Source organism: Lynx canadensis, chromosome A3 (genome assembly GCF_007474595.2).
Source record: "Lynx canadensis isolate LIC74 chromosome A3, mLynCan4.pri.v2, whole genome shotgun sequence".
In the NCBI taxonomy this organism is placed as follows: Eukaryota; Metazoa; Chordata; class Mammalia; order Carnivora; family Felidae; genus Lynx; species Lynx canadensis.
In genome coordinates, this window is record NC_044305.1 from 95,192,751 (window position 1) to 95,219,735 (window position 26,985).

General features: G+C 39.0%; 1 protein-coding gene across 3 annotated transcripts in view; it reads left to right on the forward strand.

Annotated features, from left to right (window-relative positions):
* Positions 1-26,985, forward strand: part of CTNNA2 (catenin alpha 2) — a 1,119,678-nt gene that overhangs the window by 618,561 nt on the left and 474,132 nt on the right. The gene's annotated exons all lie outside the window — the stretch shown is intronic.

Consider the following 26,985-nt stretch of genomic DNA (forward strand, 5'->3'; position numbering starts at 1 on the left):
GGTGACTGCCCAGCTCATCTGCCCTGCTTCCTTTTCTGTTTACTCCTCTTCCTACCTGTTTCCTTTCTCCCTGCCTTCTGTGGCTATCGACTAGAGAATTAGCACAACCAGATCACGTGAACCAAAGCACATGATCGATCGCAAAGGTAGAAGGAACAAACGAGATAGGGTACGTGCAGAGTGGGATGGTAATTTAAAAAAAAAAGAATATTTTTTTAAGTTTTTTTGTTTATTTTGAGAGAGAGTGCTCAAGAGGAAGAGAGAGAGTGGGGGAAAGAGAATGCCAAACAGGCTCTCTGCACTGTCAACGCAGAGCTTGATGCAGGGTTCGAACTCATGAACCATGTTATCGTGACCTGAGCTGAAACCAAGAGTCAGATGCTCAACCAACACAGCTCCCCAGGCCCCCCAGAGTGGTGTGGTAATTTAAAAGAAGAAGGAGAAGAAGAAACCTCCCTTTTACTTCTGGAGAAAAAGCTTTGAATCTTTGTGTGATGTTGTTTTAGATTTAGGGAGCATGTGGGAATAGTAGTAATAGTATAATCAAATAACATGTTTCTCACTGAAATTTGAGAGTGAATATACTGCAATGACAGAAACGTAAATGTTCACCTTGCCTCTCTACTTCCTGGCTGTGCAGCCTTGGACAAGTTACTCAGTCTCTCTCTACCTCACCTGCTTCATCTGTGATATGGAGGTAATGCTAGTGCCTGTCTCATAGGACAATGATAAGGAGAATATAAATGAAGAAGAGCCTACAATTGTGTCTGGCCCGTAATTAGTGCTCATTAAATATTAGCTATGACTCTGAAATTTGCTGCTACTATTATTATCATTATTATTGTTATTATTTAGGAAATGCCACCCCCATTTAGTCTTAGAGTTTATTTGGTTTGATTATTTTTCCATAGACAAAGCTACTATTATTATCATTATTATTGTTATTATTTAGGAAATGCCATCCCCACTTAGTCTTAGAGTTTATTTGGTTTGATTATTTTTCCATAGACAAAGCTACTATTATTATCATTATTATTGTTATTATTTAGGAAATGCCACCCCCACTTAGTCTTAGAGTTTATTTGGTTTGATTATTTTTCCATAGACAAAGCCTGTGCTCTTGAGCTATGAAGCATTTTTTTTTTCTGGTGGTATTTCAGAAAGATATAAAATGACATCTCAGAAGAGCCTCTAGCTATTGGAAAGGTGAATCGCCCATTGTTTTAATTAGAAGAGATATTTTCAGGTGGTGCCCTGAAAAATGAGATGATGTTTTTGAAGAGATACTGCTAACAGGGAAATATCTTATCAAGATGTGGGTTTCCACAATGCCAGGAGCCACGTTCCAGGAATAAACTGAACGAGGAAATATTCTGAGCATTGAGTGTGATTATGAGGGGAAGGGAGCCTGAAAACTTCTGACATTAAAGCGATTTTTCTAGGGACAGAAAGTTCTATTCTATTAGCTCCTCTAGTTTTGTCATCATTGTAGGCCTCCAAGGGTATTTTGTAGGTTTGTCAGGATAGACCAGGTTATGCTGGGAAACCAAGGAACCTTCAGTTCCCATGACTTAATACCAGAAAGAGTTATTTCTATCCCAGACACCTGTCAACTGGGAGGCACCTGGGGGAATGGGCCATGGGCTCTTTCCTGCACATATTATTAGCTCCAGGCCGATGGAGCTTCCATTTGTAACAACAGCCATTCTAAAACTGGATAAAATTTTGAGCTCTTTCACATTCTTAAACACTGTTGACTATCCTAAGCCACCGTTTTATGTGGGCTATATCTATAGATATTTACTACACTGTAAGTTAAAACTGAGATTTTAAAAATTGTAAGTTTACTTAAAAAGAATGATAAACGCTTAGGTTCTAATTATCTATTGATGAGGAGGGATTCTTGTGTTCTGATCATCCCTACTGGGAATGGACAGACACACTATGTGTCAGATGAGATCATAGCAGTTTGTTAGTCACATATACTCATGGTCTGGGGATGAGGGTACCACTTCAGTGCTCTAGGCTGCCACTGCCCAAATTTTAGTGTGCACACCAATCACCTGGGGTTCTGTAAATGCAGATTCTGATTTGGTGGTTCTGGGGTCAGCTGAGATTTGCCTTTCTGAGGAGACGCAGATGCTCCTGGTTCTGGGACCACACTTCGAATTATAAGGCTCCCAAACTATCACTGGCGAGGGGGGTGGGCATTTTCCTCGTGTTCCAGAAAAGACTTTTGCTACTCTTCCATTTACAACCAAGTATTCAAAATTCACTATAAATCTCATCCACTACAAACTTTGTATCGCCAGCATACTGGAAGATGCTCAACAGTTTGAAACATATATATGGTGGTTTTCAGTTTTTCTTATAACTACCCAGAGCCTGTTAGGGTGAATTCCTCTCTCCTAATTTGCAGCAAATCTCTTAAAATATATACAGAGTCTGTCATTTTTCAGTTGCTTTTATTCACTTTTGAATAAAAGTTTTGGTTTCCAAGGTTCCAAGTTTCAATCATATGTGCTTCAGAGCTGGTCATCTCTCCACTGTGGCTATTGAGTGAGGTTTGAAAGGAAAGGGGAAAAGAGCAGCTTGGTCTGGCTCTCACATACCATGTGCCCTTTTAACTCTGGTACTAGTGGGCTAGAACAAAGGGAGACAGAAAAGACCAGAGTCCCCTCACTTGACCTGATGAAGTTTCACTCCTTTTGGCTAACCATGAAGCTAGGCAGGCTCACTATCTGAGGACTCAGCACAGCTAGGTGGTGAGTATCACACGCATTGCTGATGAGAAGCTCTGAGCAGCTGCCTGACGGTGATGACTGCTTTGGCCACATCCTCCAATTGATAACACCCCTCTTAATCCTTGAACTGGAGCTTGTTGGAAACAGTGAGGTCCCCAGATTTACCTCCTTGGGACTTTGGATCTGGACAGTATCTGATCCTCCTGCTTCTCCAGAATGTGGAACCCCAGGGAGGGAGAGGGAGGAAGAGCCCCTTTTTGTCTGCACTTCCCCATCATGTCTTCTGTCTGTTGTGTCTGCAGGTCAGCTAGTACACTGGCTGTGTGTGTGTGTGTGTGTGTGTGTGTGTGTGTGTGTGTGTGTGAAAAAGGAATTAAATGTAAATCTTTCCTTGTTGCAGACTCTCCCAGTATTTCCAGTTTAGCCTCTTGGTCTCAGGGTAAGAAAAGATATTCTTCGATCCTCTACAAGAGAAGCCAAGTGAAACAAAGAGCTGCTTTTAATGAAAACTACAATTTCCAGAAATGCTTGTAGCTTTCTCCCCACTGTGTCACTTATATTGAGCAGGAAGGTGGGGGAATGCTCTGTGTGAGGAAGAGTTCTACAGCAATTCCCAGTAAGCCCAGTGGGAATGGGACTATCCCATAGGGGACAGATCCCTGAACTTCAACCAGAGGAACTCACTTCCTTTATTGCAAGACAATTGGAAAGATCCCAGCTGACTGCCTGTTAGACATGTGGATACATTGCATCAGATCTGATCATCAGTCAAGTGAAGATTCGTGACCATTTTTTTGTTTGTTTATCCAAACCATATCAAGCAGAGCTTGGGCAAATGAATGGTTTCTATTTTTTTTCTCTCAGCTGTTCTGGTGCTGTGTATGCCAGATTCAGGCCAAGAGAATACAGTTTTTCTAATTTGCTAACACCTGCTCTGTCTTGAGAATGTGTGATGCAACCATAGGGAGAAACAGACACGTTAAAAAGGGTATGGTGTGTCTGTGACATTTGCTCTTATTTTGTACGATTGTGTTCACAGATGCAGATCCCCATAATTTGCTAGTACCCTGCACCTCACTTCTGCATAAGATGATGAGTACAGAGGCTGTGCTGCCTCAGCTGGGGGCAGTATTCCCTAATTGAAAGTCAGAGACTGAGCAGCAAGTTAAGCAATCTTCTTACATCCATTGGAATTCAAGCTCCCTTATAATCAGAATTTTTTTCTTTCTCTGCTATGTAGTTTGTTAAGGTTCTCATGAGATTTCAGGTATGGAATTGACCCATCAGTCAATTAGGTGAAAAGCAGCTTATTTTCTTTTAACACAAACCATTCATCTGACATCTCTTCAATTGATGTGCTTTTGAATACAAATGTCAGAAAGAGCCCCTTCCACTTGCTTAATTATGAACCAGAGACATCATCAGAAAGCAGGGTTGCCTCTAGGTCTGAGCTCCTTCTTTGCCTCCACTCACCAATTTTCTGGATCAGTGGCCTTTAAACATTTTGACTGAGGCATACCCCAGAAAGAGTTTTGGAATACTGTGTATGATTTCAAATACTTTATTTTATTTTTAAATTTTGGACATAATTGTAGATTCACATGTAAGAGATAATACAAAGAGGTCTTGTAATACCTTTTACCCAGTTTCCCTCAGTGGTAACATCTTAACAAAACTATAGTATAATATTGCAACCAAGATGTTGACATTTAATAGAGTCAAGATGCCAAACCTGTCACCACAAGGATCCATCATGTTGCCTTTTTATAAGGATACCTCCCTCTTTCCCAATCCTGCTTCCTCTTTAACCCTTGGCAGCCACTAATCATATATATATATATATATATATATATATATATATATATATGGAATCACATACTATATGACAATTGGGGATTGGCTTTGTTCACCTAGCATAATTCTCTGACAACTCATCCAGATTGTTTTGTATCAATAGTTTGACTATTCACCCACTGAGAAACATGTAGGCTATTTCTCCATTTTGGCTATCATGAATAAAGTTACTTAAAACATGGTGTCCAGGTTTTTGTGCGAACACAAGCCTTCATTTCTCTGGGATAAATGCCCAGGAGTGCAATTCACATGTTTAGCTTTTAAAGCAATTACCAGGGTGCTTTTCTGGTTGGTGGCAACATTTTACATTCTTAATACAATGCATACAGTGACTCGGTTGCCCCTCATCCTCACCAGAATTTGGTATTTTCATGTTAAAAAAATTTTTTTTAACCATCTGGTAGGTATGTAGTGATATCTCAGTGTGGTTTTATTTTGTCTTTTCGTAATAGCTAATGAACATCTTTTCATGTGCTTATTTGTGATCTGTATGTCCTCTTGGTTGCAATGTCTCTTCATGTCTTTTGCTTATTTCTAATTGGATTGTTTGTTGTTTTTGCTGTTGAGTTTTGAGAGGTCTTTGTATATTCCAGGTATTAGTCCTGTGTTGTATATATGTATTTTTAAGTATTTTCTGTCACTCTTTAGGTTCTTGTTTAATCCTCTTAACAAAGCCTTTTGCAGAACAAAAGTTTTTAATTTGATGAAGTTCAATTTATCAACTTTTTTCTTTTATGACTTATTCTTTTGATGTCAATTCTAATAACTCTTTACCTAATCCTAGATCCTAAAAAAATTTCCCGTTTTTTCCTAAAAGTTTTATATTTTTCCATTTTCCATTTAAGCTGTGATCCATTTTGTGTTAATTTTTTGTATAAGGTGTCAGATGGGTCAGTGCTCACTTTCTTGCCTGGATATTAAGTTGCTCCAGCACCATTTGTTGAAAAAGCCACCCTCACCCTATTGAATTGCTTTTGTACTTTTGTCAAAAATCAAATGGGCATATTTGTGTATATTACGTCTAGGTTTTCTGGTATGTTCCACTGACCTATGTTTCTGTCTCACCACCAATATCACACAATCTTAATTGCTATAATTATCAAATAAGTTGTGATATTGGATAGATTGTTCCCACTTTATTCTTCTTTTTCAAAATTAACATTTAGACCCTAAACAGGGTCTTTCTTAGTTCCCTTGCTTTCTCCTATGCGTTTTAGAACAATCTTATCTGTATCTACAAGAAATTTTGCAGAAATTTTGGTAGAAATTATATTAGCCACTATATCAGTTGGGGGAGAATTGACATTTTTATTGTGCTGAGTCTTCAATCCATGAACACAGTATGTCTCTCTATTATATCTTTAGAAAAAATTATCAGCATACAAATTTCATACAAATTTTCAGCATACAAATCCTGCGTATATTTTGACGTTTTGACACTGAAGTATTTTTATAAGCAATTATACATGAATTTTTAATTTGTTTCAAATATTTATTACTAGTATAAGAAATAGAATTATGTTTTATATATCTTTTTTTTTAAGTTTATTTAATTTGAGAGAGAGAGAGAGAGAGAGAGAGAGAGAGAGAGAGAACCAGGGAGGGGCAGAGAGAGAGGGATATAAAATCCCAAGCAGACTTGGGGAGCCCGATGTGGGGCTTGAACCCACAAACTGTGAGATCATGACCTGAGCCGACACCAAGAGCCAAATCTCAACCTGACTGAGCCACTCAGGTGCCCCTATATATCTTAAATCCTACAACTTTGCTGAACTCACTTATCAATTCTAATAGTTTTTGCACATACCTTAGGATTTTATACATAGACGGTCATTCCATCTGCAAACGGATACCTATTTTTTTCCAACCTGTACACCTTTCATTTCCTTTTCTTTAATGCACTGGTGAAAACTTCCAGTTAAATGAAAACTTCCAGTTAAATGAAAACTTCATATTAAATGACAGTTATGAGAATAGACATCTTTACTTCACAATCCTATAAAGAAAAGCATTCAGTCTTTCAATATTAACTATAATGTTAGCTGTAAATATTTTGTAGATACTCTATCAGATTGAGGATGTTCCCTTTTACTCCTTTTTTTCTGAGTTTTTATCATGAATGGATATTGAGTTTTTTTAATTGCTTTTTCTGCATCAACTGATATAATCGTGTGTTTTTTCTTCTTTTGCTTGTTACTATGATGGATTATATTGATTGATTTTTAAATTCTAAACCAGCCTTGCATCCCTAGAATAAACTCTACTTTGTAACAGTATATACTCTATGTATGTGTATTATATATTGCTGAACTTATATAAACATTTTATATATAAATATAAATTATTGAACTGCATTTGCTTTTTCATTAAGGATTTTTGCATATTTATGATAGGTATTGGTGTGTAGTTTTCTTTTCTTCTACTTCCTTATGCTGTTTTGGTGTCAGAATAATACTAGTTTTATAAAATGACTTGGAAAATGTTCCCTTCCCTTATATTTTCTGGACAAAATTATTGACTTTGATTCTTCTTTAAATGTTTAGCAGAATTGTCCAGGAAAACCATCTGGGGCAAGAGATTTCCATTAAGGCTTTCTCTTTGCTCCCTTAGATTAAGGTGTGTGTTGTTTAGGGTCTAAATGTTAAGAGATTTTCCTCTTATCTGTCTGTTACTGATTTTTAGTCTGATTCCACTGAAATCACAGATGCACCCTGTATAATTTCAATTCTTTTGCATTCTTTTTTGAAGTTTGCTTTGTGACCCAGGATATTTTGTCTGGGTATAAGATTCTAGTTGACAATGTTTTGTTTGTTTTGTTTTTGTTTTAGCACTTGAAACAATGTGAAACTTATGGTCTCCATGGTTTCTGATGAGAAATCTGTTATTGGAAAAAAATTTTTCCATGTTGGTAAAGTATTATTTCTTTCTGGCTGCTTTCAAAACATTTTTCTTTTTCCTTAATTTTCATAATGGCAGTAGTATGTCTTGCTGTGGATTTCTTTGGCATTATCATATTTCAGTCTTAGTGAGCTTCTTGGACTTGTACGTTTATATCTTTGGGCAAATTTTGGAAGTTTCAGCTACTTTCTTTTTGAGTACTTGCTCAACCCTACCCTCTTTCTTCTCTCCTTCAGACACTCCAATAACACAACTGTCAGATAGATAGATAGATAGATAGATAGATAGATAGATAGATAGATTTAGTCAATTACAGCCCTAAAGATACCTGTGCCTCTGTTAATTTTTCCTCACTCTTTCTTTCCCCCTCTGTTGTTCAAATTGTCTAATCCCTCACCCTTTTTTTCTATCTTCTAGTTCATGGATTCTCTCCTCTGCCCCCTCCATTCTGCTATTAAGCCCATCCACGGAGCATTTCATTTTGGTTATTGTATTTTGTTGTTGTTGTTCTAAAATTTTCATTGCCTCTCCTTTACAGTTTCTATTTTTCTTTTTCTGAATCTTCCTTTTTTTTGATAAGGCTCTCTTTCCATTTGTTTCAGGCCTGTTTATAATTGCTTTTTGAAGTGTTTTTGTCATGGCTTCTTTAAGTACTTTGTCAAATAATTCTAGAGGTTCTCTCATCTCATTGTTGCCTCTATTTTTTGATCAGTTTAAGATCTTCTTGGTTCTTGGTATGATGAGTGATTTTCTGTTGAAACTTACTCATTTTTATTATTATGCTATGACTTTGCATCTTCTTTAAATTTTCTGTTTTAGCTGGATTTTTCTGATACTACTCCAAGAGGAGAAATGGTTCCAGCTGTTATTGCCAGGTGGAAGTTGAAATCTGGGTTTCCCATTCAGCCACTGTTGACAGCTGAGTGGGGAAGACATCTCAGTACTGCAGGACAGGCTTGAGAATTCGGGCTCCCCACATGGTCTGCAATGACATTTTAATGAGGATGACATCATTACTGATAAGTGATAGGAAAAGACTGACTTTCTATAGGCCTCCTCTGTTACCACTTTTGGAAAGAAGATGAGGGGTATTTCATTATTACCAGGTAGAGTGGTAGTTCCAACTCCTCATTAAGACCATTGGGTGGGGGAGCTGGTCTTGTTACTGTGTGGATCAAAATCCTAGCTTCCCCTGTGGACTTCTCTGATATTCTGGTATGGGTGTTGAGGCACCCCATTACAGCTTCATGAAGGTCTAAGTCTCAGCTCCTCTTACTTTTGCTGGCCTAGGTGAGGGTAGAGTCAAATTTTTGTTTGTTTTTATGTAGTGTTTACCTAGAGTAAAACGGGTTTTGTCTAAAATTTTCCCTGTTATGAGACTTCCCATTTTCTGCTCTTCTGACTAGAGAAAGCAAGCTTCCATTAGGCCTTTTATCTTTGTGCCATACATGTTTCTCAGTTGCCAGTTTCTTGACATTCAAGTCTGAGACATGAGACATAAATGAAACCCAGGGAAATTACCACTGTATTTCTTTTGGTCGTATAGTCTCTAGCCAATATGCCTTCTTTCCACCATTCAGAGTATTTTGAAACATATTTTACATATAACATTCACATATTTTAATCATAGTTAGCAGGAGCAATAGGGAAAAGTATTATACTATATCTTCCTAGAAGCAGAAGTATGTCTTACATTTTTAAGTCAATACCTAAACATTTTAATCACAGTTTAAATATAATTTTTCTTGTTATTAGAAGTTTGAAAACATGAAACATCTTACAGAGTGAAAGGGATTATTAGAATAAACATTTAATGCTATTACTTGACCAATGGGTTTTTAATTCCATTTGTAACGTCTACCAAATCTGAAAGGAATTATGTAAATTGTCCATAGGTTTCATCCAGTGTTATAAAAATATGAATGCATATGGGAGTTCTGTAAACATCCATTATATTTAATAAGGTTCATATCACTGTAATTTTTTGGCATTTTGACCAGTGGGTACAAGGATACAGACTACCTCTTTGTAATCCCAAGCTACAGACTTCAAGGAAATTTGCAGAAGGCAGAAAAAGAAAGGACCATATCTTGATTAGTTATTAACAGAAGCTTCAGAGACTTCCTGAAAAATAATATTTAGATTTATCCCTGTGGTGCCTGCAGGTATATCTATTTTCAGGGCAAAACAGTAGTGATATTTTGGTTGGCTCAAAAGTGTGCCATTCTTTGTAACTGGAAAGGAACTATTGTGAAGAGATACACTATACATTCTTAGGCTAATCAATTTGTGAAAAGATAAAAATGGACAATGAGAATGTGGAAGTCATTTTTCTTATAATTATTCTTCACTGTGGACTATAGGGGTACACTTATCCATGTTTGAAGATCATTGTACTAAACAAAGTTTGCTTAAGCAAAACATCTATCTTTCTATATTTTAAGTCTAGGAGGTAACTAATGGCAAATATCTTTCTCTGACCATACTTAGAATTTGTCTTGAGTGGTAATCAGGAATGGCTTCTAATGCATGAAATTTGTCTTATAATGTCATTTATGTACACAGCTTAACCTTTACATCCACCTATTAGATTTTTAATAAATCCCTGAAAATAAAATAGCTAATAAGTGATTGTAAGTGAAATTTGCAGCAGAGTCTTAGGAAAATTGTGCTTTGATAACACTGATGGAGATAAACTTGGGGATATGTGGCTATGAGGAAAGTATTTAAACAGCATTCATTTTTGTGCTTATATTGTCAAAACACTCTTTCTTACTTTTTATTCTTAGCAAATAACCAGTGTACCCCTAATGAAACAAAATCAGTGCCTGGGGATCTCAGGGAGTTGACGTATTTGTTTATCCCATCTCCTGGCTGGACATCAGAGAGGTGCAACCAGGGAGGCATCTTAATCCTTTCAGGCTTCCATAACAGAACAGCATAGACTGGTGGCTTATAAACAACAAAAATTTATATCTCACAGTTCTGAAGGCTAGGGGATCCAAGATCAAAGTGACAGAAGATTCCATGTCTGGTGAGATCCTGCTTCCTTGTTCATAGACAGCCATCTTTTTTCTCTGTCCTCACATGATAGAAAGGGACAAGAGATCTCTCTGGGGCTTCTTATATGAGTATTAATTCCATTCATGAGGACTCTATTCTTAAGACCTAATTATTTTCCAAAGAGCCCATCTCCAATACTATCACATTGGGAATTTGTTTTTTTTTTATATTAAATATTATTTATTGTCAAATTAGTTCCCATACAACACCCAGTGCTCATTCCAACATGTGCCCTCCCCAATACCCATCGTCCACTTCCCCTTTCCCCCGTTCCCCATCAACCCTCAGTTTGTTCTCAGTATTTAAGAGTCTCTTATGGTTTGCCTCCCTCCCTCTCTGTAACTTTTTGTTTTTCCCCTTCCCCTCCTCCATGGGTTTCTGTTAAGTTTCTCAGGATCCACATATAAGTGGAAACATATGGTATCTTTCTCTGCCTGACTTATTTCACTTAGCATGACACCCTCCAGTTCCATCCATGTTGCTGCAAATGATCAGATTTCATTCTTTCTCATTGCCAAGTAGTATTCCATTGTATATATAAACCAGATCTTCTTTATCTATTCGTCAGTTGATGGACATTTAGGCTCTTTCCATAATTTGGCTATTGTTGAAAGTGATACTATAAAGAATTTGTTTTTAACATATGGATTTAGAGAGACATAAACATTCAGTCTATAACAGAAGGGGTGTGGCTTGACATATGAGAGGAAGGGGACAGAGATATCTGTACTCTGCTCTTTTCTCCTCTTTCACTGTAGCCACTCAGCTCTCAAGAAAGGAAGGTTAAGGCTGTGACATGAACTTAAAGAATCTCTGACTGTATGTTGGAACAAGACTTTTATCAAAACCAATAGCTTGAAACAGATGACAGACATTGAGGTGTATGTATGTAGGACACTTTGAAAGAAAGAAATCATCCACGAAAACCAAATAAACAAATTCAGTTCCTGACCTGCCCCCCCCCCCAATCACATGACTTTATCTTGGAGAAATGTTCTGGCATCAGATAAACGGGTACAGCCTTGCTCCAGTGCTTTACCTCTGGCCTGGGCCTCCTCCAGCCCTCCTCCTGATCATCTTCCTCCCATCCTCTGTTACTCTTTAGGAACCATCAGAGTTTTGCAGACATGAGTGTGGTGGGGGTGGGAGGAGTTGTTTCCAGGCTGTAGAACACATTTTTTCTATCTCATTAATAGTGATCCTCAGTCTTGTTTGCACATTAAAATGGGAAGCTTTGTAAATTCCCAATGCACAGGCCCTTCTTCATACCAATTAAAGGAGATTCCCTATGGATCGGGCCAGGTATGTACATTTTTTATACCTTCTTAGGCAGTTTGAATGTACAATGGGGATGAGAACTGATGAACTCGAACATTTCCAATCTAGTTGAACCCCACAAACCAAATTTTCTTCTCCCTTTACAGAGAGAAGTATGTGACCCCCTAGGATGGACAATAGACTCGGGGAAGAGGTACCCTGCCCTAAGCCATGCGGTTTAGAGGACCCTACTGTGGCCCTCCCCTAGCTGTGCTCCTCTCCATGGGATAAAAAATAATATCCTTAGGAGATAGGATTTTTGGGGTCCCATGCCTTCATCCTACACCACACTCTAAGTACCAAAACCTTGAGTTGACAGTCCTAATGACTCTGAGCCTGTTTGTGAGCTGTGTGGGGCCTCTTGGCTGAGGCAGACAGGCAGCAGTGCTGTGTCCCTCCAGGGCTGCCCAAAATGTGGTCACTTGTAGGAAAGAGCATGTGGATGGCTTTGGACACTGGCGCTAAGTGTCCATAGTCATGAGTACATAGCCCCTTATAATGGGCTGTGCCCTGAATCTGGGGGTAGGAAGAAAAGGAGGGCAGGCCTTAGGGCAGTGGGTAGTGGATGAGGTCACAGGCTAACTGGGTAGGTGCTGCCCAGTGTGACCCTTGGAGAGGCAGGGAAAATCCAAATCAGAACCTGGCCTTCCCAGTTGTTACAAAGCTATGTTTGTTAAGAAGGGAGGATGGAATATACCTTATTCAAATTTGCTTGCTTGATTTATAACATTTAAATATTTTAAAAAATACAGTGTTTGTGTTTCCACATTCATTCTTTGCAGAGCTCTGAAAATGTTAGGGTCTGACATGTGACTGCCCCTGTGTGCCTATATTCTATGATTGGAAGGTACTGATCTGAAAAATGCTTTGTGACCCTCTGATACCTTCCTCTCATTATTCACAGGGCCCCTGCCCAGCTAAGGTTTGCCCCTTAATTCCTCTTGCCAGCTTCCTGTCAATCTGATTATAGTTGTTTCTGCTCTTGCATGGTCTTATATATGGTGGTATAATAAGTACAGAATACATGGGATTTGGTGACAGATAGGATTTCTAGTCCTGGCTCTGTCACTTGCTACTTGTGTGGCTTTAAGTGACATTCTTGACCTTTCCAAGCCTTAGCTTCTTCATCTTTAAATCAGAGTTAGCAGAACCTACCTGGCACAGGGGTGGAAAGGATTCCATGAGGAAACATGGAAACTTGTGAAGGCTCCTAGCACAGTGCCTAGAGGTAGCACAATTCAGTAAATAATTGATTCCCTTTCTCAAAGCCAATTCATTTAAAAATAACAGTTCTCCTTTACCTCCTTTATTCACATTTTCTGGACTAAATAAGTGAATTATTTCCATTTCTCTTCTTGTGGTTTATTTTCCAACTCAGTTCTTCCTCCATGTGTGGATGATGCAGATGTGGATGTGTGTGTGTGTGTGTGTATGTGTGTGTGTGTAGTATGTCCTTCACATACCAAAATGACCACTAACCTGGCATCAGAAGTCTGAGCACTTGAGTTTTTTATGAGGAGAAGGATTTTGTATTTCTCCCTCTGCCAGTATCTTTTTTTCCCCACACAACTACCGCCTTGTCTAGTTTTTCTGCAGTGAAAATGGTAGAACTGGTATGTGGATGGAGCTTGGTCATCGGGTTGGGTATACTCAGCTTGTGGCACTCAGTTCATGCTGGTAGAGGCAAAACTGACTTCAGTCCATTGATATTAACCATGCCCTTTTATAACGTACACTTAATGCTTTACAACAATGGGGCTGTAAGCCCCATGTTCAATACCCTCCTGCATGTATTGGGCCATGTGTAGTAAGTATTTGTCAAATGCTTGTCAGATGAAAATTAAGGAAATGATAAATAATGCAACTAGAAGTTGAAGCCTTTTACATTCAGTAACAGGTGAGACACATATGTATTTGTTGAATATTTGAATAATCTGTAAGAATAAATAAAATGAATGAACCAGGAATGAATGGTGAAAAAATATGTGCTGAGTAGATAGAATGCTACACTGGATTTAACCTTTTCATCTGTAAGTTTCCTTATCTATAAAATGGGTCCATGGTATCTATTCAAATGGGGAATGTTTAATAAAAGTGGGTACTCTACCTTAGTGCTGTGAATTCTTGGGGCTTTTTCTCAATATAAGTTGATTATCAGAAGACTTGGCTGTGCATGTACTAGTCCTTAAAAAGGAGATATTTATTATTAATTATTATTATTGTTTGAAATTCTCCTTTGTCATCCAACAGTTAAGTTTGTCTTTGTCCAGGGATGATTCAGCCTGTGCATATACATGGGTAAAATAATACTGGCTCTAAATGGGGACAAGGGCTCATCTCTGTTCAGACACTATAGTGCTTAATGAGAAACCAGGTCCTAAGGCCTGTGCAACTCTGACAAAAAATGAGGCTGCTGATGTTCTGGCCTAGGCATGGACACACTTTATCACCGCCAAGCCCCATGGATCTCAAATAAGGCAGAATACAGCTGCCTGGCCATGGCTTAGAACTGGAAATGGAGAGCAAGTTGCTGTAAAAGTAAAGCATCAGTGGAAAGATTTCTAGAGAGTATTAGTTAGGATGTGTGTGAAGATGCTGTTACAAAGAAACCCCTAAATATATGACATTGAAAAGCTAAGTGAACAATCTGGGGCAGGCAGACCTCCATGCTCCAAGGACCTAGAGTAGTGGGTGTGAGATGCCTTCCTGCATGCAGCTTTCACTTAGGAGTCTGGCTGCTGCTGTTCTTGTTGCTTTCTCCCAGCTGTGGAAGCAAGGAGAAAGTCCAGGGCAAGTTCTCTCCATAAGAACATGACCCTGAAGTTCTACACATCACCTCAACTCATATCCCATTGCTCCAAACTTGATCACATGGCCACATATGCAGAGGATGCTGTGAAAGACAATCTCCAGGTAGACACCATATGCCCCGGTAAAATTCATAAAAAGGAAAAAGGAGACATGGCCAACAGGAGACAGTTCAGCGTCTCTGCTAGAGGCTATCAATGGTATGAAGCAGATGTATTCAATTTTACTATTTTGTTATGTGTGTGTATTCTGATAGAACACTTTGATTACAAATGAGGGAAAGAAAAAAGGGAGATATCATCGTCATGATGAGAACCAGCTGATATATGGAATTGTTGAATCCCTATATTGTACACCTGAAACCAATATAACACTGTATGTTAACTAATTGGAATTAAAAACTTTTTTAAAAAAAGGAGTACATGCGAAGCAGCAAGGGAAAACCCATAGAAATTAAAAGGCAGGCATGGCTGGATTGGACCTTGCAAAGATTGTGGTGGGGGGATGATTCCGTGTTTAAGCCCCTGCAGGGGATGCCTGCAGTTGGATTTGGGGAGATTTTTCACTTCTTGCCCTGAAGTGACTTGGCTACATCCACACGTGTGTTTGTTCAGCCCTACTTATACCTGGCTTCCTCTGCTTATTCCTTTTAATTTACACTTGTAGATGAGCTGCCTTGGGCAGTTGACCTTACTTTTAACAGCACTGTAATTTCTTCCTCCACGGTTAACTAGAGAATTCTTTTGTTGTTTTGAGTCAAGTCACGTGGGTTCTGGGTCACTGGCCAAATTATGGGGTTAGTCCTTTCAGCTTGTGCTGTAGAAAGCGTAGTGTTCCTTAGAAAAAAGAGGAGGTGGCAAGGAGAGTGGCATCTCTTATACGTTAACTCCTTGCTACTCAAAGCTTTACCCAAGACCAGTGCATCACTGTCACCTGGGAAGTTGTTAGAGGTGCAGAACCCGGGCTACACCTCAGACCCACTCTAGTGATTTCCTAGGGCTGCCTTAACAAACGACCCTAAACTGAGTGGCTCCACAACCATACTTTGTCATCTCACTGTGCTAGAAGCCAGAAGTTTGAGATCAAGGTGTTGGCATGTTTGCTTTATTCTGTTGTCTGTGCAGGACAGTATGCTCCATGACTTTCTCCTTCTTCTGTTTTGCTGACAATCTTGGGCACTCCTTGGCTTGTAGATGCATCAGCCCACCTTCATATTCACACTGCATGGCCTTCTCCCTATGTACAGGTGTATTCCTGTGGCATTCTTTTTGTAAGGACACCAATCATGCTGGATTGGGGCCCACCCCACCCCAGTATGACTTCATTCTAAATCTTTTAACTCAACTAGTTACATCAACAATGACTCTATTTCCAGATAAGGTCACAGTCTGAAGTACTAAGAGTTAATACTTCAACATATGCATGGGGGAGTGGGAACGGGGAATACTTGATTCCACAACAACCACTGAAACAGAATCTGTACTCAGATAGGTAAGTTGTAAGCATATTAAATTTAAGAGGAAATACCCTAAAGTTCTTAAAAAACTGGTGTGCTACAAACATGCTTACTGCTACCCTAAATGTGTAATAGAAAACACTCTAAACTTGGATCCCTGGATTTTGGCTCTAGCTTAGTAACTTTTAGTGCACAGCCTTAAATTAGGCTCATATTCAGCACTCAGTAAATACTTATTGAATGAAAAAAAAAACTTGTCCAATGGGTTTTCATGTCTGAAATGGAGATACGCACTTCACAGGAATATTGTAAAGATTGTATCATTTATTAGGTATATTTTAAAAAGTGGAAAGTGTGAATGTATCAGTCAGGGTCCAGTCAGGAGACTAAAATACAGTTCATTTGAACAGGGACTGTTTTATGTCATTGATTATTATCTTTAAGAGGGTAATAGATACAAAGGCATAAGGAAAACTCTAAAGAGGACTTCAAGGGTGAGAGAGAGTATGCAAGGAAGGAACAAATTCAGAAGGGACGGCCTTGTTCTCAGATCTTGTGTTCAGACTTCATTGGAGAAAGTATGGTTGTCTCCCAATGGATGACAGTGAACTTTCATGGGTTGCCCTGGGCTGGAGTTGGTTGACAGTCCCTGGGCAGAAAATATCCTCCCTACGTATAAGCAGGTGGATGCTGTTAAGTGGGACCACAGGAGCAGGTGAGGTTCTGGAAACCAGTTTCCAGTGGTGTCTAAATCGGGAGGGCTGCAATGAAGTGGTCAGCCCCAAACTCACCAAGGGAATGTGTGCACCACAGGATGCCCTCATACAACACCACTGGTAGCCCTTTGGTAGAGCAAAAGGAAGAGAAATAGACACACACCAGAACCTAGAAGAAAAGACCCTTCCTTCTGCAATGCCCCTTCAGCACCCTCTACTGGCGTAATTTAACATCATGCCTGTCACAAAGAAATATTAAAGGTTCCAACCCACTGCTGCATGAGTACTGAAGGATACCTTTTGGAGCTGAGAGGCAATAGGCTGATAACTGGCAAATATATAATGCAAATATAAAGTCTTTTTCCAGGTGGTTACATCAAGTATAGTTTCAGAGAATATGGGAAATGTGTGGAATTATTAATGCTTAACCAAATATATTAGGAATTTAGTCTCCCCAGCTTTTCTCTGGTTCCACACACATAGACACTGCTTCACCCACCTACATTGCCTCATGTTAGTTTTAAGAGGGGTTTGGGGTGGCTTGAGTTTTGAAGGGAAAAGTTGTTAACAGAATTGTAAACTGAGAGAATGTCAGTGATAGTACCCACCTGTGCATATACTTGTGCTGTGATGCCCAAGGCATACCTAGGGACTCAAACTGTTCCCTCGTTTTTTGGGGCCCTTTGTTCTGGGCTCTCTTCCTTCGGCTGTTCTCTCTGGGCTCCAGGCTATTTCTGCCATAGTTGAGCTCAACTACACAATCTTGGCCATCCCATCATTGCCCGTTAACTGCCAGCTCTGTGCAGATGACTCACAAACATACTCCTCTAGCAAGGCTGCTCTTCTGAGCTCCTGTACAAAAGTCATCTTGAGACTGACCATGACTGTCTCAAAGTCACCCCAAACTCAACATCCCCAAATCAAATTCATTTATATCACTCTCTTTCTCTCTCAAAGAATGGCAACTTCTGTCTGCAATATCTTTCTCTCTTTTCTCCCTTCTACAGTATTTTTACTGTCCAATCCCTGGATCTCATCCCCTGAAAATCTCTTGGGACACCTGAGTGGCTCAGCCGGTTAAGCGTCTGACTTTGGCTCAGGTCATGATCTTGCAGTTCATGAGTTTGAGTCCCAAGTCAGGCTCTGTGCTGACAGCTCAGAGCCCGGAGCCTGCTTCAGATTCTATGTCTCCCTCTCTCTGTCCCTCCCCCACTCACACTTGCTCGCTCTTTCTCTCAAGAATAAATAAACATTAAAAGTAAAGAAAATCTCTTAAACTTATTTACTTCTCTCCATCTACAGCAGCACAACAAAATGCAGGTTATATCACATATGACCTGGATCACTGAAATAGCCTCCCAGCTACTCTGTTAGCAACCACTGTGGCCTCTTAATATGAATCTGATTATATCACCCTCCACTTCCATTCAACCTCACCCCTTAAAGTTTGCCAGTGGCTTCTCATTGCTCCTAAGATAAAGACAAAAGCCCTTGCCCTGACTCAAAATCCTGCATGGTCCAGTTCCCCTTTACCTCTTAAACCTGACTTCATCTCTAGCTTTACCTCTCCCTCTCTGCATCAGCTACACTGGCTCAATGCACTCTTTCAGGCTATATGGCCCTTGCAAATGCTACTCCCTGTGTCTGCAGTGCTTTTTAGATCCTGTCTTAATCATTCCCTGGTTACTGTATCTGTTTCAAATGTCCCCGTTCTCAGCTTCCGTAATGCATTGGCAGCTACTTCTATCTGACAGCACTTTTCACAGTTGAATGTTTTATTTATTAATTTGATTATTTGATTGACAATGTCTATCCCAGTGCTATAAGATTTACTTGGACAAGAGACACATTCATTTTTTCTTAATATCCTCACTGCCTAGTCCAGTTCCATTGCTTCCATTGAAACAAATTCATGGGTCTCAACATTGAATTTGTGTGCTAAAAATTATTGCTAAAATTCACTCACGCACTCATTTATTCCTTCAGTAAATATTTATTGAGCAGCTATATGAGTTTTCCACTGTAATAGGGATTGTGCTTACACACCTGAACAAAACAGACAAGAATCTTGCTTTCTTGGTGTGGTCATTCTTTCTTCTTTGGAGTTTATTTATTTAGGGCACCTGGGTGGCTCAGTCGGTTAAGCCTCTGACTTCAGCTCAGGTCATGATCTCACGGTTCATGAGTTTGAGCCCTACATTGGGCTCTGTGCTGACAGGTCAGAGCCTGGATCCTGCTTCAAATTTTATGTCTCCCTCTCTCTCTGCCACTCCCCTGCTCATGCTCTGTCTCTCTCTCTCTCTCAAACATTTAAAAATTTTAAATAAAAATAAATTCACTTATACTTATTTTGAGAGAGAGAGAGAAAGACAGCACACACACATGTGAGCTGGAGAGAGGCAGAGAGAGAGGTAGAGAGAGAATCCCAAGAAGGCTCTGCACTGACAGCACAGAGCCCGATGTGGGGCTTGAACAAAGCAACACTGAGATCATGACCTGAGCCGAGATCAAGAGTTGGAAGCTTAACCAACTGAGCAACTTAGGCACCCCCTTGGTGTGATCATCCTTGTAGGAAAGGACACAAAAAACTTATGCATGTAGAAAATAGATTGCAATAAATACAATGATGTAAGAAGAATAGGGTAGTATGATTGAAAAACGTGAGTATTTAATCAGAAAATGGCATTCAGGGAAGAGTTGCATTGAGTGAGCAGCCTCTCTGAGTGAGATGAATTTGAGCTGAGCTTTTATATGGAGAGGAAGTCAGCTCTTGAAGGTGGGAGCAGTGAGTTCCAGGCAGAAGATACACCAAGCGAGAAACTCACTCAAGATGGGAAGGGGTTCAGTATGTTGGGGAAAATAAGGAGAATATGAGTGTGTCATCACTTCTAGGAAAATAAGGGCAAGGCTTTGACCCAGAGGCACACATCTTAGCATCATTGAATGTGAAATGGGAGGGTGCCGTAGAAAATCCTATTTTTCAAACAGGGAACGTTGGTGCTTTGTTGGGACAGTTTTTTGGTGCAGGTCTGTTATCACACTACAAACTATGTATCATTCCTGGCTTCGCTGCTGCTGCCTCTCCTAACACAAAGGGGCACCTTTTATGTGGAATACAACGTGAATGCTATTCTAGACAGGTGGGGGACCTGCCTGCTTGCCACCACTAAATGCCAGCAGATATGCCTAGACTTTGTTCATCCCCAAATGCCAACATCCTCTCCGTGTCACACACATACTTCTTTACATGTCAGTAACAACTGGTACTGATCTTGACTAGAAATACTGGAACTTTCTGATTTTACAGATGTGGAAACTGAGGCCTGATAAAGAGAAGCAAGTAAGTGGTGGGACTTGTTCTTTCCTGATTCCATGCCTAGTGCTCTTATACAATAGAAGAGCTATCACCTGTTTTTCTCCCTAGTCACAGTTGTTTTTGGCAAATGAAAAACAAGCAAGCCAAAACCATAAAAATACTGTGTAAAAAAAGAATTTTCCCCTAATTTTCCTCTTCGATAAATTCAGATTTCTATGCATGACATTTTCTTTTAATGGTCCTTATCTGTGCTTTGAGGGAAGGTAAACTTGAAAGCCTACCTTCTGTTCAATGCTGCTTCAGACAAGTAAGTTTAATTTAATGCAATAAACATTCTTCAGTTGCTCACTGCAGCCTGATGTTGTTGGTAATATTTAATCTGCCAAAGTGCATTGTATATGATCATTTGGATGCAAAATAATTTATGGCTATAACTCCCTGTGCATTTACATGAATAAATCACTTGTTATTTATAAGAGGATATGATTGTTGCTTAATTTTTTACTTTGCTTAACTTTTTAAATGTCTGTACAACTTCAACTTCATATTTATTTTAGATTAACTTGCAATTAAAAAATAAGAGATGGAAGTGTGCTGTGTGTACGTGGTTGTGAGTGTAAGAATTGCACGTGGTATCTTTGGGAGACCTTAAATCATAGAAAATCATCAATCCGTGAAGTTGTGCCTTATTTTTTGAAACAACCAAACATCATTCAAAGGAAATTATGTTAAATGAACTGAATAAGAAAATTAGATTTTGCCATATGAGAGTTTAATAATAATCATATCCACAAAAAAACTTATTTTCAAAAAGTAACCCAAAAGAATATTCTGCAAAAAGCAATGAATGGTGACAGCTTCTTGAGAAAAGCATTGAGACCTTCATTGTGATTTCTTTGAAGGAGACGGTGTTGCTCAGCTATGTTTGTACATACTGTGTATTTATTAGGAGATCAACCTCATTAATTGTATCATGTTATTGACAGATGCATACTTATTTTTGTTTATACATTTATATATTCATTAAATGTGACAAAGAGAAAATGGTAATACTAACATTAAGCATGTATTATCTGTTGTCGCAGTTCTTTCTCAGTGCTTTGAAGTCATTCTAGCATCTTTTTAAAATACTGGCTAGACCACAAAATATGGAAACTTGGTTTCCTAGTGGCAGAACAGTTTTAATCATTTGTGAGGCTTGTTTGTATCAGGGACCTGTTAGAAGGAAGAGTACTCTTAATGAAATGTAATTTTAATATTGTGAGTTTTGTAACAAAACTTAAACTGTTCCAAAAATGTGTAGACAAGAAGAGGTCTTTTGCAGACCTGCCTTACTGGATATATTTTAGTTTGCAGAGAGCACCCTCATGGACTGAAGTATATTTGTGCCTGTCTTTTTCATACTTTTTTTTTTTTTATAGATCCTTTCTCGTTGCCAGTGAAAAAGTAAATCTCAGTCATTTTACTGAGACAGTTGAATTCATGTAACCTAAAGGCTTATGTATTTTTTCTCTATTGTGATAAGGAAAATCTATTTTCCGATGATTTGCTTTATCTCTTATATTTAAAATATATCTAAGAAATAACCTTAAAAATACTGTCAGTGCTTTCCAAAGTGTTTCCCACAGGGTAGTTCTATATGTTATTGTGCTAGCATTTCTAATTGCTGCATAACAACTTACCTTAAAACTTAGTGGTTTAAAACAGTGTTTATTATCTACAAGTTTCTCTGAGTCAGGAATCCAGATATGGCAGTGGCTCAAGGTGTCTCAAAAGACTACAATCAAGGAGTTAGCCAGGGCTACAGTGGTCTTGAAGCTTGACGAGTGGAGGACGCAATTTCAAGTTCGTTCATGTGATTGCTGGCAGGATTTAGCTCTTGCTGGCTGTGGACCAGAGGCCACCCTCAGCTGCTTGTCGGATAGGCCGCTTGGAGCAGGTCAGCTCACAACCATGGTATATGGCTTCATCACACTGAGCAAATCAAGAGTCACAAGAGAAGAAGGAGGTCCTAGTAACTCATAACCTATTCTTGAAGTGACACCCCAATTGCCTTTGTCATATCCTATTCACCTGGAGCTAATCACTAAGTCCAACCCACCCTCAATTAGAGAGGTTACTGAAGGGCATGAAAATCAGGAAGTGGGAATCTTTGGGAGACATTTCAGAAACAATCCCAGGTAGTAATGTTATGAGTATGATGATCAAAAAAAGAGTGAAATTCCAAGGTTGGACCAAGTTTTGCACTGGATGTCCAAAGTTTTGGGCATGCTCATGTGGTTGTGAATCTCCAAGTGGTAAGGGAGGGGGGCGAGGAATATGGTACACTGAATACTTTTTGTTGAAGAGTAGCATACTTAACTATCTTTTCTCAGAACATTTGGAGAACTGCTGTCCAACATCTTCATTTGATACAGATGCTCCTGAGGACTAGGGAGTCGCCTTGCCATTGGCTGCAAAACATGGGATCAGTGCAGGTCTCCTGAAGCTCTGAGGGTCTTTACACCTTATTAAATTGCCACAGGCTTACTTTTGCCACCACTGTTATGACTTCTATTGGTTCATCTTCTGCATCAAGTGCTGGCAACTATGTAAGTGAGAGATATGTAAGTGAAAGATAGTGTGTGACTTGATGTTGAACCCATTTATAGGAACTGTTGTGAGCCAACCATCATGTATATCAGCCCCCAGTGAGTTGTCTTTCTTCAGCCTTTGTGAATGGCAAAACCCAGACTGTGGCTAATTCTGCCACTTTCGTCCCTGGCTCCCTCCCCCATCACCGTAGGATGTGGAGAATCACCAGTATCCACTTTACTCTAGAAAGAAAGGTGTTAGAAACTTCACAGCTCACTTTTAAAAAGGTTACCAACTGCTGCTGGAAAACATATTGACTCAATGTTTTTACAATTTTGCTCAGATTGCTCCTTTAAAAGTGGATCTTAAACTGTGTTGCAGTAGTTCATGTATGGAAAGACTACCTTACTATTTAACTTATAATTTGGACCTTTAATAGCCTGTGTACTTTGTTCTTCTCCAACAGAGGCCTTGACATCAGGGACTATACCGTGTGTGGCTGCACATCCCTCCCCATCGCTAGAGAATGCAATGCCAGTGTATCTTTCTAAATGGGTTCTGATCATTGGCGGATTGAATAATACGTCATGGGGGTGGGTTTGGGGCAGAAGTATACTTACTGTTAGGTTATAGTTACATGTCTGAGCACATTAAGAATATTTTCTTGTATTTCAGCCTGAAAATTATTCATTTTCTCATTTTATGTCACTTATGAAAAGTATTTTGCATGTCCCTGAGGGCAGGGAAGAGGGATTTAGGAGAGGATATTTAGGACAGTACTTACTTCTTTGATGCTGGTCCTGCTTCTTTGTAGCAGTACTTGTGAATTAGGTTAAATCTCATGTGTGTGTTGTTTCTGTACACATGTGTGTTTCTTCCCTCTTCATGACTCCTATAATTTTACTAGCCATTCTTTTAGCAAGATGAGACTCAGCATGACCCAGTGTGAGTCTTACAAAACAAGTTACCAGAAATCTAGGAAAGGATGGTTCTTGGTGGAAGATTGCTTTACAACTAGTCTATGGATGGTTGATGCATCTAGAACTTTAGCCACATAAGGTATTAAAAACTGTAGTGAATTATGCTGCTTGCTCCAGATGTTTTTGACAATTTTTTATTTACTCATTAATGACTTTCGAAGGTGAGCAGATGTTTCCATTTGCTCATTGTGGTTCATGGCCCGTTCAGTAATTGGTATTGCAGTATGCGTATTTCCGGGTTTTATATGTATATATATGTACACATACATATATAAAGGTGAAGTATACACACACACACATCATATGGTCCAATACATTAAAGAAAGAGAGAAATTTAACAATAAAAACATAGGATCACTGACAGCAAACAGTATGCCTAGAGCTCATGGTGACTTTAGCATTATGAGAATGTTGATAGCATTACATCTGTTGTCTGAAAAGTGCCAGGAAATGATGTTAATTTATAATGGGAGGGAGAGATGAAGAAAGATAGGGCAATGAAAAATAGTACACAGTAGGAGATAGTCAACTAAATAGTAATTTGTTAAGTTTTATTCATATCATACAACAAAGTGCTGTCACAGAGTGTGGTTTGGTTTATAAATCAACGATGTATGTTGCACATCTATATTTCACATGGGAACAAAGGACTTTTCTAAATAGGGCCTTTCCGTTTTGTTTTACAGAAAATATTTTTTCATGTATCTGTGTTATGTGGACCAATCCAAGGATTTGAGTACAGTAGTAGAATAAACTAAGGTCCCTGGCTACCAGTGAACTTTGAGAGGCAAAGTGCAGGTCATAAGACAGAAAAGCAGAGGGAGAGAGCATCCATAGAGGAAGATCAGAGAGATGACCATAGAGGAAGAGCAGAGAGAAGGGGGAAGATGGTAGGAAATGATAGAGAAAATGATACTTATAGTTATCACAGATGCCTCTCAATTTTGAAAAAATCTGTGTGCCTGCAACTTTGAGACGTTAATGCACTTTTTTAAAAAGTGCCTTTTTCTTTCCCTTTATTTTTCATTCCTTTCACTTCTCATTCTACTACCAAAATACCCTTTTTTTCTTCCCTGATTCTTCATTGCTAGTATATAGTATATGACTGAGACCACTAGGTTAGACAGAGTATGCTCTCAAAATAACAAAACAGCAAAAGTTTATAGGATGTTTAGATATATCCTTAAGGATAGAGAGAATTTTTACCTATGCCTGAAAGACTCTCTGCCCCTACTCCACTCTTCCTTTATCATTGGATGTTCTTTGAAGACAAAATTTTGGAAGTTCATTTCTTTCCAAGGCTTTGATCCATATCAATGCTAATTGCATATTTGAAGCTGGCATCAGTCATTTGTATACTTATATTATATTGGGAATGTTTTAGGTCTTTTCCTGGGTCGGAATTTTGTTACATAGAATATGTTGATGTGAATATCCCTGCAATGGAGAAAAATTACAAAATAAGAAGTTAGACACCTGTCTAACGTCTTGGCAATGTTCTGAGACCAGACTTGAGTGTCCCTGGATACTTTTCAGCCAATGGAACTATATTAGTTTCCTATTCTATTACTTGCTATAACAAATTACCACAAATTTAGTGACTTGACACAAATTTATTATCTTACATTTCTGGAGGACAGAAGTCCAGAGTAGGTCTTACTAAGCTAAAGTCAACATTTTGACAGGGCTGCATTTTTTTTTTCTGGAATCTCAAGAGAAGAATCCATTTCCTTGCCTTTTCCATCTTCATGAGACCATCCACATTCCTTTCCTCATGGTCTCTGTCTCCATTTTCAAAGCCAGCAGCAATGGTCCAAGTCCTCACACTGCCATCTCTCTTGATTTCTGTAGCTGGAAAACATTTTCTGCTTTTAAGAACTCATGTAAGGAGCCACCTGAGTGGCTCAGTTGGTTAAGCGTCTGACTCTTGATTTTGGCTCAGGTCATGATCTCATGATTTGTGAGATCAAGCCTGTGTTGGGCTCTACACTGACAGCATGGAGCCTGCTTGAGATTCATATTCTCTCTCTCTCTCTCTCTCTCTCTCTCTCTCTCTCTCACACACACACACACACACACACACACACACACCTTCTCTCTCTCTGCCACTCCCTTTTTCCCTCTCTTCCTTTCTCCCTGTCTCCCAAAATAAAAAAAAAATTAAAAAAAATTAAAAAAAAAGAACTCTTGTGATTTAAGATTGTGTCCACTTGGATTATATAAGTAATGTCCCAATCCCAAAATCTTTAATCACATCTATAAATCCTTTTTGCCACATAGGCAATATTCACAGGTTCCAGGGAATAGTATGTGGCCATCTTTGGTAGAGAGATGGCAATTATTCTGCCACAGGCTGACTAACTAGAAAAACAAACAAACAAACAAACAAACTCTTTCTGACCTGTGTCTTGTGCTGCTGGCTGCTTTATATTAAACTGCTTCAGTTAACAACACTATCAGTCCTGGTCATGTATTTCTACCAAGACTAAATTCTATTTCTGTGCTGTGGTCAGTGGGTACCAGTTGCCTCTAGCTGAGCTAGTCAAAAGAGAAATCTAAGTGAAATCTTTGATTCCTTCCTGATGCTTATAAATTCTTGTATTCTACCCTTCCATCCCCAGAAGGACTCTTAAATATTGTTAGCCGTCATCATGGCTTGTCCTTCAGAGGGCAGAGGAATGTTGGAGACCTTCAGTAGCAACTTACCCATATCTCTCCCTTTTATAGAGGAGCAGACTGGAACTCAGAGAAGAAAAAGAAATGAGCAAAGGTCATACAGACTTAGATCTGCAGATGCCCAGGCCTGGGTCATGTGATGTATGTACTTCTGCTGCACAATACCTAAGTAGAGATGACTCAACATGGGCCTTAGTCATTAAAGAAAGCACTCATAGGCAAGTTTTCCAGATAAAAGTGTAATGCGAATAGGGAGCATTTGTACTAACAAAAACCAAATCCGAGCATGTTTTTTGCTCTTTAAAAAAAATAAATGTTAGTTAATCGGAAGATGTTGTAATGGGAATATGCCTTTATGCAAAGCATATAGTGTAGCTAAGATTTGGAGGTCAGAGGAATCATATGCGGAGAAATCCATGGGAAAAGCCTCCATCACATAATGCTTCTAAGGTCTGTCCATAGAGATTCACTTTTCATGTGGCTCCTTACTTTACCTGGTGAGGTCAGTAATACAAAGATAATATCTAGGCCATCAGAGATTTGGGCCTAAATATAGTTTCATAGGAAGTACCATATCTGAATG